Source organism: Silene latifolia, chromosome 3 (assembly GCF_048544455.1).
Source record: "Silene latifolia isolate original U9 population chromosome 3, ASM4854445v1, whole genome shotgun sequence".
Lineage (NCBI taxonomy): Eukaryota > Viridiplantae > Streptophyta > Magnoliopsida > Caryophyllales > Caryophyllaceae > Silene > Silene latifolia.
In genome coordinates this window covers 74942179-74956904 of record NC_133528.1, presented here as the reverse complement: position 1 = coordinate 74956904, position 14726 = coordinate 74942179, and the positions used below count along the sequence as shown (strand labels likewise).

Here is a 14726-nt window from a genome sequence, read left to right as displayed (position 1 = left end):
TGCACGATGAAAAATGATTGAATTCGGTCGATGTCTAATGAACGTTGTCGTCACACGCCCAATCAAACACATTTATATTCTCAACGAACAACTTGATAGTGGTTAAGTCGAGGTCGATCCACGGGACGGTGTGCTTTGGGTTCTAAGTCTATCTATCTCAATTTATGCTAGTGTCACAATTGGTTTGGGTTTGAGTTGGTGAGCCTAAACTAATTGAAGCAATAAGGTAAGACAAGCAATAAATTAAGAGATGTAAACAAATGATAAAGATACTAGGGTGTCATGGGTTTATAGGGGAATCATGGTGAAAATCATACAAACATGTTTACATAGATGCATGAAATTATTGTTGTAGTGGAATCGAGTAAGTTTATGTCTTACAATCCTTAGGATGATTTGGGTCCCGGAGCCGAGTCGGTCGAGACTGTACAACACCTACAAGTCGAATTAGTTTCTTCCTAGTCACTTCTATGCATGGTCTAACAAGACTCGAGTTAGTTTATATCTTACAAATCTTGTTGAATAGATAAAAGATGTATAAATGCAAGGTTTCATACTCTAGCATTTCATCAAACATAACATGTGCATAGGTTAACACCACAACAAGCAAGCAATCTTATGATAACATATTAGATTAAGTATCAATCTGCCCCCATGTTATAGTTCCCCTAATCCCCCATAAATCCTAGTTAAGAGACTACTCACTCATAGTCATGATAAGCATGTTAATAAGGGTGCCAATCATACTAACAAGTTTAAACATGGTGAATGAGTGAAGAAATAAGCAATAAAGACTAAAGAGATTACACCAATATTAAGATGAACAAATGGAAAGCAAGGAATAATAGAAGAAAACTTGATTGATTGATGAAGAGTTATCAATTCTCCAATAATAACCTAATAATCTTCAATTACCCAATAAATCTTGAATAATAATTAAGGAATGATTAAAGTGCAATTTTGTGGAATGATTGGGATTAATCTATTCTAATCTACTCCTAATGAAGGCTTTGCCTCTACTTAGAGGGGTCTCTCTTTCTCTTGATTATTAGAAATGGAGTATATATAGTGGTACATCATTAGGTTAAGCAAGGGTAGATTAGTAAATAACATGCTTAAGTATTGAATAGAGCTTTGCAAGTCCCGAGGGACATGCGTGGATTGAGTAGCAACTCCCAAGGAAATCCGCGCGTCCTGGCCTGAATCACGCTTGGTCCTGTAAGGGGATCCGCTCGTCCCAAGTGAAAGAAACTGGTCATGATCCCTTATGAGGGGTTTAGTTTTCAGTACTTGTCGTTAGGAGCACCTAGACCAAAACACAATTTATAACTTCACAAACAACTCTACAATTAGTAAAGAGGCAAGTAAAGGTCGGATCCCAAAGGACGGGAATTGAGATGAGATTTTCTATTGCAACTAGTGGTGTCTAAGGGTGTCACAATTGGGGTTTGAAGTAGATGATCACTAAACTAAATAACAATGAAAGTAAACAAGCAAGATGAATTAAAAGGGATGTAAACAATTGATAAAAAGCACTAGGGTGTCAAGGGGTCATAGGGGATTCATGGGAATTGATCATACAAACATATTCTCAAACTATAAGCAAGCAATTATTGTTGTGATGGATCGAGTAGGTTTTTGTCTTACAATCCTAGGAAAGTTTGGGTCCCGGAGCCGAATCGATTAGATTGTACAACACCTACAAGTCGACTTAATCTTCCCTACTCAACAATATGCATGGTCTAATGAGACTCGAGTTGGTTTATGTCTTACAAGTCTCATTGAAAAGATAGGTGATGGGTAAAAAATGCAAGGATTCATAGGCTCGCATTTCATCAAACATAACATGTGCATAAGTTGAGATCACAACAAGCAAGCAAATAAATTATGAAAACATATTAAATTAAGCATGAATCATTCCCCATGTTGGTTTCCCCTAATTACCCATTAACCCTAGCTAAGGAAACTACTCACTCATTATCATGTTGAACATGCTAGCAAGGTTGTCAATCATACTAACAAAGTGAAACGTGATGAATAAATGAAAGTGATTAACAATAATTAAAAAGGGGTTAAGAGAATTATACCTACTAATGATTACAATAATAAAGCAAAGAATAAAAGAAGTACTTGATGCTTGATTGAGAGGTTGTCAATCTCCCAATAATAACCAAATAATCTTCAATTACCCAAAATAAACGATGAACAAGAGAGAGATTAAGGAAATAAAACTTGTGTTAAAACTTGATTAAATGTTGATTACAAGATTAAAGAGAGATTTGATTGATATTAACTACTCTAAAGATTGCTAAGAAGAACATGCTCTTCTAATTAGACTAATGGGGTATTTATTGTGGGGATTAGGTACCTAAATTAGGGTTTACTAAGGGCTTAAATGACGATTAAGTCCTTGAGGAATCGCCGGTCTCTAGGGAGACTCCGGTCTCTTTTTCGCCGGTCTTAGAAAAAGATGTGCATCCTTCCTTGAAGCTTGTAGAAGACGAAATGGACTGTCCGGGAATCCGGGCGTCTTTAGCGAGGGACGGGCGGATTTGGGCGTTCTTGGACGGGCGTCCAGAGGGTGAAGACGGGCGTCTTGTGGAGGTTTTGCCCGGGCGTCTTGTGAGGGAAGACGCTCGGATTGTGGGTGGTGGACGGGCGTCTTCAAGGCAATCCGCACGGATTGTCAAACAGTTTTGTTTCTTCATCTTTTCTTCCTTTTCCTTCATAAAATCCTTGAGGATTTCCTCGGGGATGCAAGGATCTTTTCTCATCATTGCCCATCTACTATAGTATGTACAAAGGCCTTCTAATCTTGTCCCTCCTTGATGCTTGGTCATTGAATTCAATCAATTTAGCCTCATTTTTCCATGAAAATGCAAGGTTTGCATTCCTTTCCTACCAAGGACACAAAACCTCAAAGAATATGCAAAACAAAGAATTAAAGACAATAAATGACCCAAATATGCACTAAAAAGCATGGGAACAAGGCTAATTCGGGGACTAAATGTGCTTAAATTATGGTCACATCAAATATCCCAAAACCGAACCTTTGCTCGTCCCGAGTAAAGAGGTGACAAAGACTAGGACCATTATTTAAACTAACCTAATACCATAGCCGATATGAGACAATTAGCGGGTCTCACTCTGCCCCTTCAACTCACAACAAGACAACCATGAGGTAGGATGCCTTCTTGCAAGGCAAGGTGGGTCTTGCCAAAATGGCGACACATCCAAACATTAAGCACACAACATCAAGTAATGGATCCATCTAAAAAAGAATAGCCACTTTCCTCATCTAAGTGGCAGAAATTATCTAAAAGGGAAGGAATTCAAGGGTACACACTCATTTATAGATGCAATTTCTTCAAACTACTAAGCCTAGAAGGATACCAATAAATCACCTCCAAGTTGTGCCAAGCTAGGGTACCTTTGTCCTCAATCGTTAAATGCTTTTGTCAAGAGTAGATTCCCTATGGTGTTAGAAACACTGGAGGATCGCGGAATTCCCCCTCTTGCCTAGACAAGAAGAAGGGTCGTCCCCTCTCTACCATGCACAAAAATGGATACGATGGATAAAGGGATCGATAGATGTTTAAGTTTCACTTTGGGAGTTTGATTTTGTTGTTGTTTTTCCCCCCAATTTCTTGTGGCATATAACATTTGAGAACACTTTCTTGCCATTTTTTTTTATTTTTGGCTTTTCAACACTTGACAACTTTCAACTTTTTGCATTTTCTTTTGAACATTTTCAAAGTCACCCCATATGTAGTTAGGGTGCCTTATATTTGAAGCATTATGAGTCTATTTTTGCTCCTCTTTTCATTTGATGCATTTTGCAAACTTTCTTTGAACTCAAATTGATTTCTTTTTGTGCCCATTCCCTTTGATGACAAAAATGTGGTAGAACATGGATGATGGATGCATGGTTTCAAGGGTCACCTTGGAATAAACGGTAGCCAAGGAGTTATCACACCACAAGGTACTCTTGACTAGGCCTTAATCCATGGGTCAAAGGATACTAGCATGACACATCCTAGGGTGTTTTACAAGTATTCTAACAAGCAAAGTCTTAAGAAGAAAAAGCATCTACTAGGGCCTATATACACTTGTCAAGCTTCCCAAGTAGACGGTTTCGCAAAATTTTCTAACATGCAACTACATGCCATGATGCAACTAACATATATACATCCTAATGCATATGATTCTACCAACTAATATGCCATATAATCTAAATGCAAGTCCTAAATTCACATTGTTATACCGCATCAATCAAAATAAAGCCACATAGTCATTAACATAAAGAGGAAAAAGGAGATTAGAAAGATCATACCATCCGGTCTTCATGATCCTCATGTCTCGGATGTGGCGTAGTCAATCAATGTGAACAAGGATAGAACAAACACAATATATACAATAATATATACATGACTACACTACAAAGGAAATGAGCTTGTTTTTGGTTTTTCAATTTTTCAAATTTTTATGGTTTTTCGAAATTTTTTGATTTTTTTGGATTTTTGAATAAAAGTTAAGTTAGAATTCCCCATCCCCACACTAATATGGGCATTGTCCTCAATGGCCAAAATGATGGGAAATTATGCAAACATGATGCATGATTTCTACACTAAATGCAAGCTATACTATACTACACTACATGATGCAGGGGTTTTTGTTTATGACGGAGAGCGTAATTTAGATTACCTCCCGTTGCATATGCATGTACTTCCCCAAACCGAGATAGACATTATTTCTAATGTCCTAAAGTTGGGGGTAGTTCATGCACACAATATGCAATGCATGAAACTAAATCATCATTTTGGATTTTCAAAAGTGGGAACAATGAAATAAGAAAACCTCAATGGGGCAGAGTTGTTAGTCCTCTATGTTGCTAGGATTCTCCAACCATGATCAAGATAAAATAAATAAAACAAAGAAAGAAGTAGACAAACCTCAAGAGGGTAGGAGCCTCCAAAGCTTGCTAGTCTTCCACCATATCATCATTGTCATCATCTTCCTCAATAGAAGTGGACTCATCACCACTTCCCTCTTCACTTCCTTGCTCACTTCCTTCATCATCCTCTTCTTCTTCATTTACCTCTTCATCAATGTCTTCATCAACAACCTCATCACCGACAACCTCATCATCACCCGGTATCTCACCCCTAGATGCACTTAGAAAGAAGACTTCCCTATCCGCCCAACTAGGCAAAGGACATGAAGGATCAAGTAGTCCTTGCCTAGCTAAATGAAGGAGGGGTGGATATTGGGCTAAGTATGCATCTTCCCGATCCTTATAAGCTTGTTTGTGCATTTCTTGCATAAGTAGAGTCATGTAGTCTTTGCTTGCTTCAACACCTTCGGGTTTGAACTCTTGATACTTGAATGGATAGGGTGGTGTGACAATGGAGGAGGAGGGCATTTCAATTTCACCCCTTTGTTGACGGATGATGTATTCGGCTTCTTTTGAGGGGGAAAGAGGTAGTTGGTCCGATGGACACTCAAACGGCATATCTTGGAAGGCAAAGTAAAAGATCTAGCATCATTGGTGAGCCACCCATACTTGGTGTCAAGAGGATTATGGGTAACCCACTTGTACTTGTTAATCATGGCATCCATGTCAATGAGATGACCCCCTTTTTTCGCCACATACTTGCTATCCTTGTTGAAATTCGGATCAAAGTACTTAGCCAAAAGAGTAACTAGACCTCCATTTACAATAAAAGCGGTGCCTTACTTTCCACTATCAACATTGAGCCACCTTTCCACCAAAAGCCTTAGAGAATTGTAAGGCTTGGTGAATTCCCTTCCAATATTTAAGGTCGACTTAAGTAGAACACAATCGAGCTTGGTAAAGTGGTTAGTGTCTTTTCTTGCAATGATAGTATTCCCGATGACCTTGTACCACACTCTAATGCCCGGATGGTGGACTAATAGAGCGCGACTAGCATGATAGTTCTCAAATTTCCTCCCGGAAATCGCCTTCGAAAGAGGAGCGGGGTCATATTTTTCGGGCTTCTTGTAATAAAGAGGTGAATCACTAAGACCTAATACTTTACCCAAATCATCAAAAGTGATGCGCCTACTCACATTGCCAAGGCGGAACTCGATGTTTTCTCTAGTCTCTACCTTAGTAACTTTCAAAGAACTCAAGAATTCTAAGGTAAGGGAGGGGTATGTCAATTCTCTTGTAGCAAACAATTTTCCCAACTCCATGGCTTCAAAGAAGGCTTTTGTTTGTTCAAGGACACCCAATTTGTTCAAGGCATCTTCACATATGAATTTGGTGGGTAGAAAGGATTTTCTAGCATACTTGGCAAATGTATCCCTATGGGAGTTAGAAATGAAAATTACCTCCGGATAGTTTGATATTTGTGCAATTTCGGGAGTTGTTGATGTTGTTGCTTCCAAGGGAGGATTTTGTTGTTGTATTTCCAAGTTTGCACTAGCAACCACCATAGCCAATGAGGCTTTCTTTGCTTGTAGACATTTTTGTCTTATTGAGAGTTCCTTTGCTTTAGGTGCCTTTGTTGATCCTTTTGTTCTTGCCATTGATGAAAATACCAAGAAAAGAGTGAAAATCTTAAATTTCCAAGTATACCCAAATCGATTTTAAGATGAAAGGCTTTGCCTTTGTAATTTCAAAAATCGACTCAAAGGTTTAAGATTTTGGTGCTTGGTTTGATTTTTGTTGGAAGAGGAGTGATTAATTGTTGTTAAAAGGAAGTTTTTATTTGATTTTGTTGAATTTGGTTGAGGAAATCTTGTTTTGGTGATGGAGAGGATGAGGGTTTTGAGTTTTGGGGTTTATGGGTAGTGGTTTGAATGAATGAATGAATAAATGAATGTGGGAGGGGGGTATTTAAAATACCCGAAAATTTCAAAACTGAAGGGGAAGGCGGGCCTCTTTCCTTCGGGACGCTCGGATTCTGCCTATTTTGGGTCCAGGATTCTCTCCTAAAGACGGGCATCTTTCAGCAAAGACGCTCAGATTTATCGACTGCAGGACGATCGGACTCTGCTCAAGACGGGCGGATTCTGAGACAGCAAGCTTTCTTGTTTTACACTGGCAAAAAGACGGGCGTCTTCCTGCAAAGACGGGCAGATTTCTGAAGACGAGCGTCTTCTCTACCAGGACGCTCGGATTCTTCGTCAGTCCCAAAATTTCAAATTTTTAGTTAAAATGGACGGGCGGATTTTGACAACGACGCCCGGATTTCCTGAAGACGAGCGGATTCCCCTTGAAGACGCTCAGATTCTCCCTGGTCTACGCGGATTCAGTTCCATCCGTACACTTGCATATCCCGTGTCATTTTTCATTCTTCAAATCCCGTGTTCTTCATTGTAGGGGCACTACTAAGGCATGAATAGCCTAGGCAATTGCTATCTTCACACTAAGCTAAAGCACTACACATCAATAAAATCATTAGTCCCTCCCTCACTTCTCTCAAAAATGATGAATACCTTGATCTAAGCATAAAAATCCAAAAATGACAAAAATGCAATGTAAGAATTAAAATGCGAGTTAGGGAGTTAGAAATATTTACAAATGGTGGTTTAGGGAGGACTCCACCAAACTCTCATCCTTAGTGAGATGTCATGGGGGCATGTCCAAGGTGTTGTTGATGTTGCTCAACACCTTGAAGAAGTAGTCAAAAGCTTGTTCATTATCATGATAAAGATCTTCAATAGATCTTTGCCCTTGTTGTGCTTCATGTCGGTCTTGATCGATAGCATTACCAATATAGGGATTGAAAATCCCTTCAAACTCATCGTCCCAAAGACCACAAACTTCATCTACTTGATCACTAAAGATCTCTTGAGTTGATAGAGACAACTTTCCTACTTTCTTGTCTTGGCCAATGAGGCCATCCTCTTCATTGCTTGACCTTGGTGAGCTGTTCAAGCTCTCTTTGTTACAATTCACTTGCTCTTTGAATGGAGCATCATCAATTTTCTTCTTCCATTGGAATTCTGACTTCTTCCTATCATCCTTCCGGCTATAATGATCAACCATAAAACATGGTTCATGCAAACGGGGAGCTCTCATGGTCTTGTCAAGATTAAAAGTTATTCTCTCATCTCCCACTTCTAGAGTGAGCTCTCCATGCTTCACATCAATCACCGCACCCGCGGTGTGCAAGAAAAGTCTTCCTAGAATGATTGGAATGTTGGAGTCTTCTTCCATGTCAACAATGACAAAGTCCACCGGGATGAAAAATTTCCCAACTCTTACGGTAACATCTTCGCATATCCCTAATGGTGTCTTCGTCGATCTGTCGGCCATTTGGAGTGTGATATTGGTGCATTTAAGCTCTCCCATCCCTAACCTTTTACTCACCGAGTACGGCATAACACTCACACTAGCCCCTAGATCACATAAGGCTTTGTTGATCGTGGTGTCGCCAATGGTACACGGTATTGAGAAGCTTCCCGGATCATTGAGTTTTGGAGGTGAACTCCCTTGAAGTATTGCACTATTCACCTTAGCGAAGGCGATAGTCTCAAGCTTCCGGATTGACTTCTTCTTTGTGAGGATGTCTTTCATGTATTTTGCATAGGCCGGCACGTGATTGATTAATTCCGTGAAAGGAATCGAGACTTCCAAATTCTTCACAATTTCCATAAATTTTCCAAGTTGGTCATCAAATTTGGGCTTGGCTTGACGACTTGGAAAAAGAAGTCTAATCATAATGGGCTCCTTCTCCTTGACCTTGTCTTCATTTTTCTTTGAAATTTCTTCTTTTGATGGTTCTCCATCCTTGGAGTTTTGCACAATTTCTTCTTTGTCACTAGCTTCCACAACTTCATCCTCAACTTGCTTCTTCGGTGCTTCATACCTTGTACCACTTCTCAAGTAAATGGCACTAACCATTTCATGTCTTGGGGGATTAATTTGAGGTGGTAATTGCCCCTTTTGTTTTTGTGAGCTTGAAGATGCTAGTTGAGTCAATTGGGTTTCCAACATTTTGGTGTGAGCTAGGATGTTGTTGATGGTGATTTCCTTTGCTTGACTATCTTTTTGCATTTGAGTGAAAAACTCTTGTTGATTCTTTTGCATTTGGAGGACCGCTTTTTGAACATCAAAACCTTGGTCATTTTGTTGATTGTATGGAGTTTGATTTTGGTAGCCTTGGTTTTTGTTGTAAAAGGGTCTTTGATTTTGGTTTCTCATGGGAGGTGGGGTGTATGTTGGTTGAGGGTTTTGAACATTTTGGCTTTTGTATGAGAGATTTGGATGGAATTTGGTGTTTTCATTATAATAGTTTGAATAAGGGGTACCACTCTTGTATGCTTGCACTACTACAATTTAAGGCTACGAGAACGCCCCTTCAAGAACGGTTGATAGCGGAACCGGTCTCTTTTTAATTTTTAGTTTAGGCGGGCATATAGGGTTTCAATAGAGAACGGTTACTTGTTCAAACCGTTCTCGTAGATTAACAAAGAGAACGGTTAGGTTTGACCAACCGTCCTAAAAGATCAAATAGAACGGTTAATATAGAAAACCGTTCTCTTTGAAAAAACAATGAGCACGGTTTGTATCACCACCGTTCTCTTCTAAATATCCCTAAAAGACTATTCATTCATATGACTTTGCATTGCCTACCATTATACGGAAAGAGCGATGGCGGATCTCATGGGAGGAAAGTGAGGGCACGTGAGAAGAAGAAAAAAAAAAAAAAAAAAAAAAAAACTAAAAATCTGTAAAAAAGAAGGAAAGGCGCCATAGAAGTATAGAACCACATAAACCTAAACACTCTACACAAAACAAAACCAAAGATCCCAAAATCCAACCACCCCACCGTCGGCCACCTCCTCACCTCCGGCCTTCCACCCGCCATAGTGCCGCCCTGGATAATGGGTATTGGGTAAGTAATTTTTTTCCCCAAATTCAATTCTTAAGCATTTGATTGATTAATTTGTTAATTGTTCTTATTGGTTTGTTAATCTATTTAAATATAACTAAAAATTTGATCGCTTTCAACATGGATTAGTGTAGAATAACTGTTGTAAGAATCATAATTATACTTCGGATCCATAGAATGGTCAGGATCGGAAGGTATAATCGGATAATCGGTTAACTTAAGGAGTAGATAATATAAACCAGGAGGATGAGACTGTTGGGATTTCCTGGATTGTTTGGAACCTGGATTTGTGAGGGGTAAACATGTGAAAAATATGATCAAAGTGTCTGACTTTTTCTTTGTTGTGTTCTGCTAATTAAATTGTTTTGAATAGTTCTTCAATTGCTATTATGTACTCCGTAGTTACATAGAAATGAAGAAAGGATTATACTCTTAGATGCAATGGATATCTTATAAATATATAACCCAGTAAAATTCACAGTCTCGCAGAGAGCCCGAACAGAACCCAATGTTTACCACATTAGAGCGAAGGCAGATGGCTCAAAGCTTAGGCTAGATTGCCAAGCTCATCAGCTCATGTATCAATATGAGTAGAAAGACGAATCAAATAAGTCAGCATATCTATCATCATCTTAGCCTCATTTAAGGATGGATTCAAGACATTGTTCATCCTCTATTAACATGGCATGGATACATATGGCGGTGGAGCATATGATGAGCTAAAGGTATATCATTCTAGTTTCTTGGCAATTTCTCGAATGATTTTTAGGTCAGGCCTTAGTAAACCTTGTCCTGGGGTGCAGCAAATGTGATTTATTTCAAGTTTTGTTTTGCTTGAATTTGCTTAATTTTGATTGTGTGAGTTAATTAATTGGTCATAAGAGGTGAGCTAATCACTAATGCTCTTTGCAACGCAGTTAACACTCTTCTAACCAAGTACTGCCATAGTAATCTTAGCTAAAGGTTCGTTCCTCTTACTCTATAATATTGAATTTTAACCGGAGTAGAGCCAGGATTCTGAATATGTGATTTATTTGATATCTGAAGTTGGCAGTGAACTATAGAATGTATGTGACCAGTTCCAAGTTGCTTCTTCTTATTTTAGAGTATTTGCTTTGTAGTTTGAATTTGCTACTGACTTTAGCCTTTATGTTTAATTATTGCATAAAATTTCCGAGCATTGTGCACTGGCAAGTTTGCAATCTCGTCCTCTGATTTATACTGTTGTTTTCATTTCCAAACTTTTAAATAGCGGTGGATAGAATGGTCTTAAGCTATGAGTTTGATATATACACTAGATGGCTAGAGAAAATATGTTGGCTGTTTTTAGGCTGCTATCGAGTTTCTATTACTGAAATGCTGCGCTATTTAAATAAATGAGGACTGCGTAAGCATTTTGGTTGGTCTTTCGTGTAATACTGTTTCACCGACTCACTTTTCATTAAAAGGGTGGGGGTTCTGCTGCTCTCTGTCATGGCCAATGAGTTATCACCCTATTTGTGAAAAAATGAGTTTTGAACATTGGTTTGTTGCTTATTTCAGGAGAGAAAGGTATTGGCAAATCTGGGAAACCGCTGCACTACAAGGGAAGCAAATTCCACAGGATTATTCCAAGCTTCATGCTTCAGGGAGGTGATTTCACTCTCGGGGATGGAAGAGGTGGAGAATCAATCTACGGAGAGAAGTTTCCCGATGAAAACTTCAAGCTGAAACATACTGGACCCGGTACTTAACTACTTTTGTTGTCTTATTAGTGATTATTATGTGAAAGGTGGTTGTGTGTTTAGAATCAAGACATGAGAGTTCTGTTGGTGAAATAATACCTAACTAGAAGGGTTATAACAACTTGTTGAATTGAAAAATGTTCGTTGAAGATTATAGTTTTTTGGGCAACGGATATTTATCCTTGTCTTCTTTCAATGTGTAGGCCTTCTCTCTATGGCTAATGCAGTCCCGACACCAATGGGTCTCAATTCTTCATTACAATCGTAACAACCAAATGGGTGAGTGAACTATGCATTTAACAATGGAATTTTGTCTTGCTACGAGCTAGTGAATGATCTGGTATAGTTGAGGGCTTTCTATTTATTTATTCCTGGCTAATTATGTGAAAATATTCTCATTGTTCGCTTTTTTATATTGAAGTGTTTTGAATTATGTGTGAAGTGATTACTTATTTTAGTTAAATAAAATATAGGGCGCTTGAGAAAAGAAATGCTATCGATCCACTTGCCAGGTTCGAGGAGAAACCACTTACTTGGAAATTAACTGAGGTATTATATATTCTCAATTGTTCAGACTAGCTATTATCTCTGTTAGTATCCTAGCATTCGTCCTATGAAGCATATGGACACTAACCAAATATTGAATTCTCTTTTCCTGCACGTTCCCACGAAATACTCTATTTTTTGTGTCTTGGCATGACAAATAGTGTAAAACCGTAGCAACAAGGTAGTAGTTACACCAGTTATGTTTCTAGTGTTTCCTTTTTGCATTTCCTATGAGATGACCAGTGAACCTCTCTCCAAAGCAAGGGAGTAGATATAATATTTTTGTCATAGGGAACGAAATACTCTATTGTTTCTGTCTTGGCATGTCAAATATTTTTGTCCTATAATATATAATAAGCTGAATTTACCACCCTTAATAATTGTTTTTGTCATAGGGAGTAGATATAATATGTATATCTCATCATAGGTTTCTATTTTAGTGTCCTCGGCAGCCCATGTTGGGAGCGTATTATGCGGATATTATGTTTGCCGATATATGTTGGAGATTATCAAAGGAAGATATATTAATATTCTCCCAAATGTATGTTTTTTTTCTTTATTTGAATCATTTGCATCTCTTTTTTTTTGCATTTCCATCTTAGGTAATTATTTTACTTTTCACATCATATATACTATATTAACTATATTTTTTAGGTGTCGTGTGTATAATAGTTCGTGTTTAACGCCCCCAAAGACATACATCGTTGGCAAATTGACGAGGTGTGGAATATTTGGGCTGAATTCGCACTCCAATTTAAGCCTGAAAGCAATGATGGATGAAAGATGATGATTATAATTTTTGGAAGATGCACATGGATGCGGCTAAGTGATGAGGATATAAGAATTTTAATTTATGTTTTGCAGAATGTAGCGTATCTTTGATATTTGTAGCCTCTTAAAAATATGATAAGACTTTGTATATTTGCTCAAGGATTTTTCCTTATGGATTCAAATTAAATTTGAAAGTTATTTGTTGCGTAAAACTTGCTGAAGTTTCTGAATTGTAACAGGTTTAATTTTTATGAGCTATACGGTTGAATCGTGTAGGAGTTACGATAAAATTAGAAATATTAAAAAAAAATGTAAGAATCAAAGGGAACGTTGTATCATCCCCCCGTTCTCTTTGAAAAGGTTCAACAATGGTGCCAAACACCTCTCAAAAGAGAACGCCTTAACAAAGAGCCCGGTCCCCTTTTACACCCGTGCTGTTTGAAATATCAATGAGAGCGGTTCCCATTAGCAACCGTGCTATTTGAAATAACAACGAGCACGGGTTGACCATTTACCAACCGTTCTCATATGTCAAAGAGAACGCTTGGCCACAGGCCGGTTGAAAGACGCATTTAGAACGGTGCTTGACCGTTCTCCTTGATGGTTATTGTAGTAGTGAATTGGAAAGCATTCACTTGTTCATTTGTTCCCCTACATTCACTTTGGTCATGTCCCAAAGTTCCACAATTCTCACATATCCCACTTGGGATTTATGAAGATGCCGTCATGGCATTAACATGATGCTTTGGTGATTTTGAGGCTTCTTCAAGTCTAGCCATAGCTTTTTCAAACTTCAAATTGATGGTATCAATGTGAGCACTAAGTTGAGCACCCAATTGAGTCATGGAGTCCACTTCATGCTTTACTCCTCTAGTAGCCTTGCGAGGTCTACTATATTGTGAGTTATGGACCGCCATTTCCTCAATTTTGTTCCAAGTTTGATTGTCATCAACTTCGGTGAACATTCTATTTGATCCCATGTTAAGAATGTTCCTTGAGTCTTCATAAAGTCCGTTCCAAAATTGTTGTACCAAGAACCACTCGCTAAGTCCATGGTGAGGACATGAGCGACAAATTCCCTTGAATCGCTCCCAAGCTTCATACAAAGATTCTTCATCTCTTTGCTTAAAGCCCGTAATTTGAGCTCTTAGCATGTTAGTCTTTTCCGGTGGATAGAACTTTTTGTAGAAAGCTAGAGCCAACTTCTTCCAAGAATCAATTCCGAGAGTAGCCTTATCAAGCCCTTTCAACCATTGTTTCGCGGTGCCAATTAGAGAAAAAGGAAATAAGACCCATCGAATTTGGTTTTGAGTTACACCGGTTTGAGAAATCGCATCACAATAGTCGCAAAAAGTTTCCATATGAGAATGAGGGTCTTCACTAGGCATCCCCCCAAATTGGCTTCTTTCGACTAATTGGATAAATGCGGATTTGGCAATAAAATTTCCGGTTAAGTGTTGTGGTGTGGGAGTACCATTGGGTAGGTTCTCCTCGGTGGGTACGGAATGTGATGAAAACTTAGCCATTGTGGGTTGATTTTGTATTGGATTTTGTGTTGGGTTCTCCTCACCTTCTCTTGCAAAAGGGTTGATGAACTCAATAGTATTTGGTTGAATATCTACAACCTCGACGATACCTCTCAAAGTTCTCCTAGCAAGTCTTCTATTGGTTGTCAAAGTTCTTTCAATTTCGTGATCAAAGGGTAACAAGTCACCCTGTGACCTTCTAGACATGCAAAATATCAAACAACTCGAAAATAATTAGAACAAACCTTGAGGAGTTTTACTTCCCCAAGGCAAAGAAAGACACAACTAATAAC

At 38.6% G+C, this 14726-nt stretch overlaps 2 long non-coding RNA genes and 1 other non-coding gene across 3 annotated transcripts; all 3 read left to right on the top strand.

Moving 5' to 3' along the window:
- Positions 1-10861: 10861 nt before the first annotated feature.
- Positions 10862-11861, top strand: LOC141647731 (uncharacterized). Its single transcript, XR_012545805.1, has 3 exons — positions 10862-11056; positions 11409-11591; positions 11794-11861. It is a non-coding gene; the product is annotated as an uncharacterized LOC141647731 (long non-coding RNA).
- A 65-nt stretch (positions 11862-11926) lies between these two features.
- On the top strand, positions 11927-13165 carry LOC141647730 (uncharacterized). Its single transcript, XR_012545804.1, has 2 exons — positions 11927-12677; positions 12791-13165. It is a non-coding gene; the product is annotated as an uncharacterized LOC141647730 (long non-coding RNA).
- A 789-nt stretch (positions 13166-13954) lies between these two features.
- On the top strand, positions 13955-14061 carry LOC141650635 (small nucleolar RNA R71). Its single transcript, XR_012546656.1, has one exon. It is a non-coding gene; the product is annotated as a small nucleolar RNA R71 (small nucleolar RNA).
- The last annotated feature ends 665 nt before the right edge of the window (positions 14062-14726 follow it).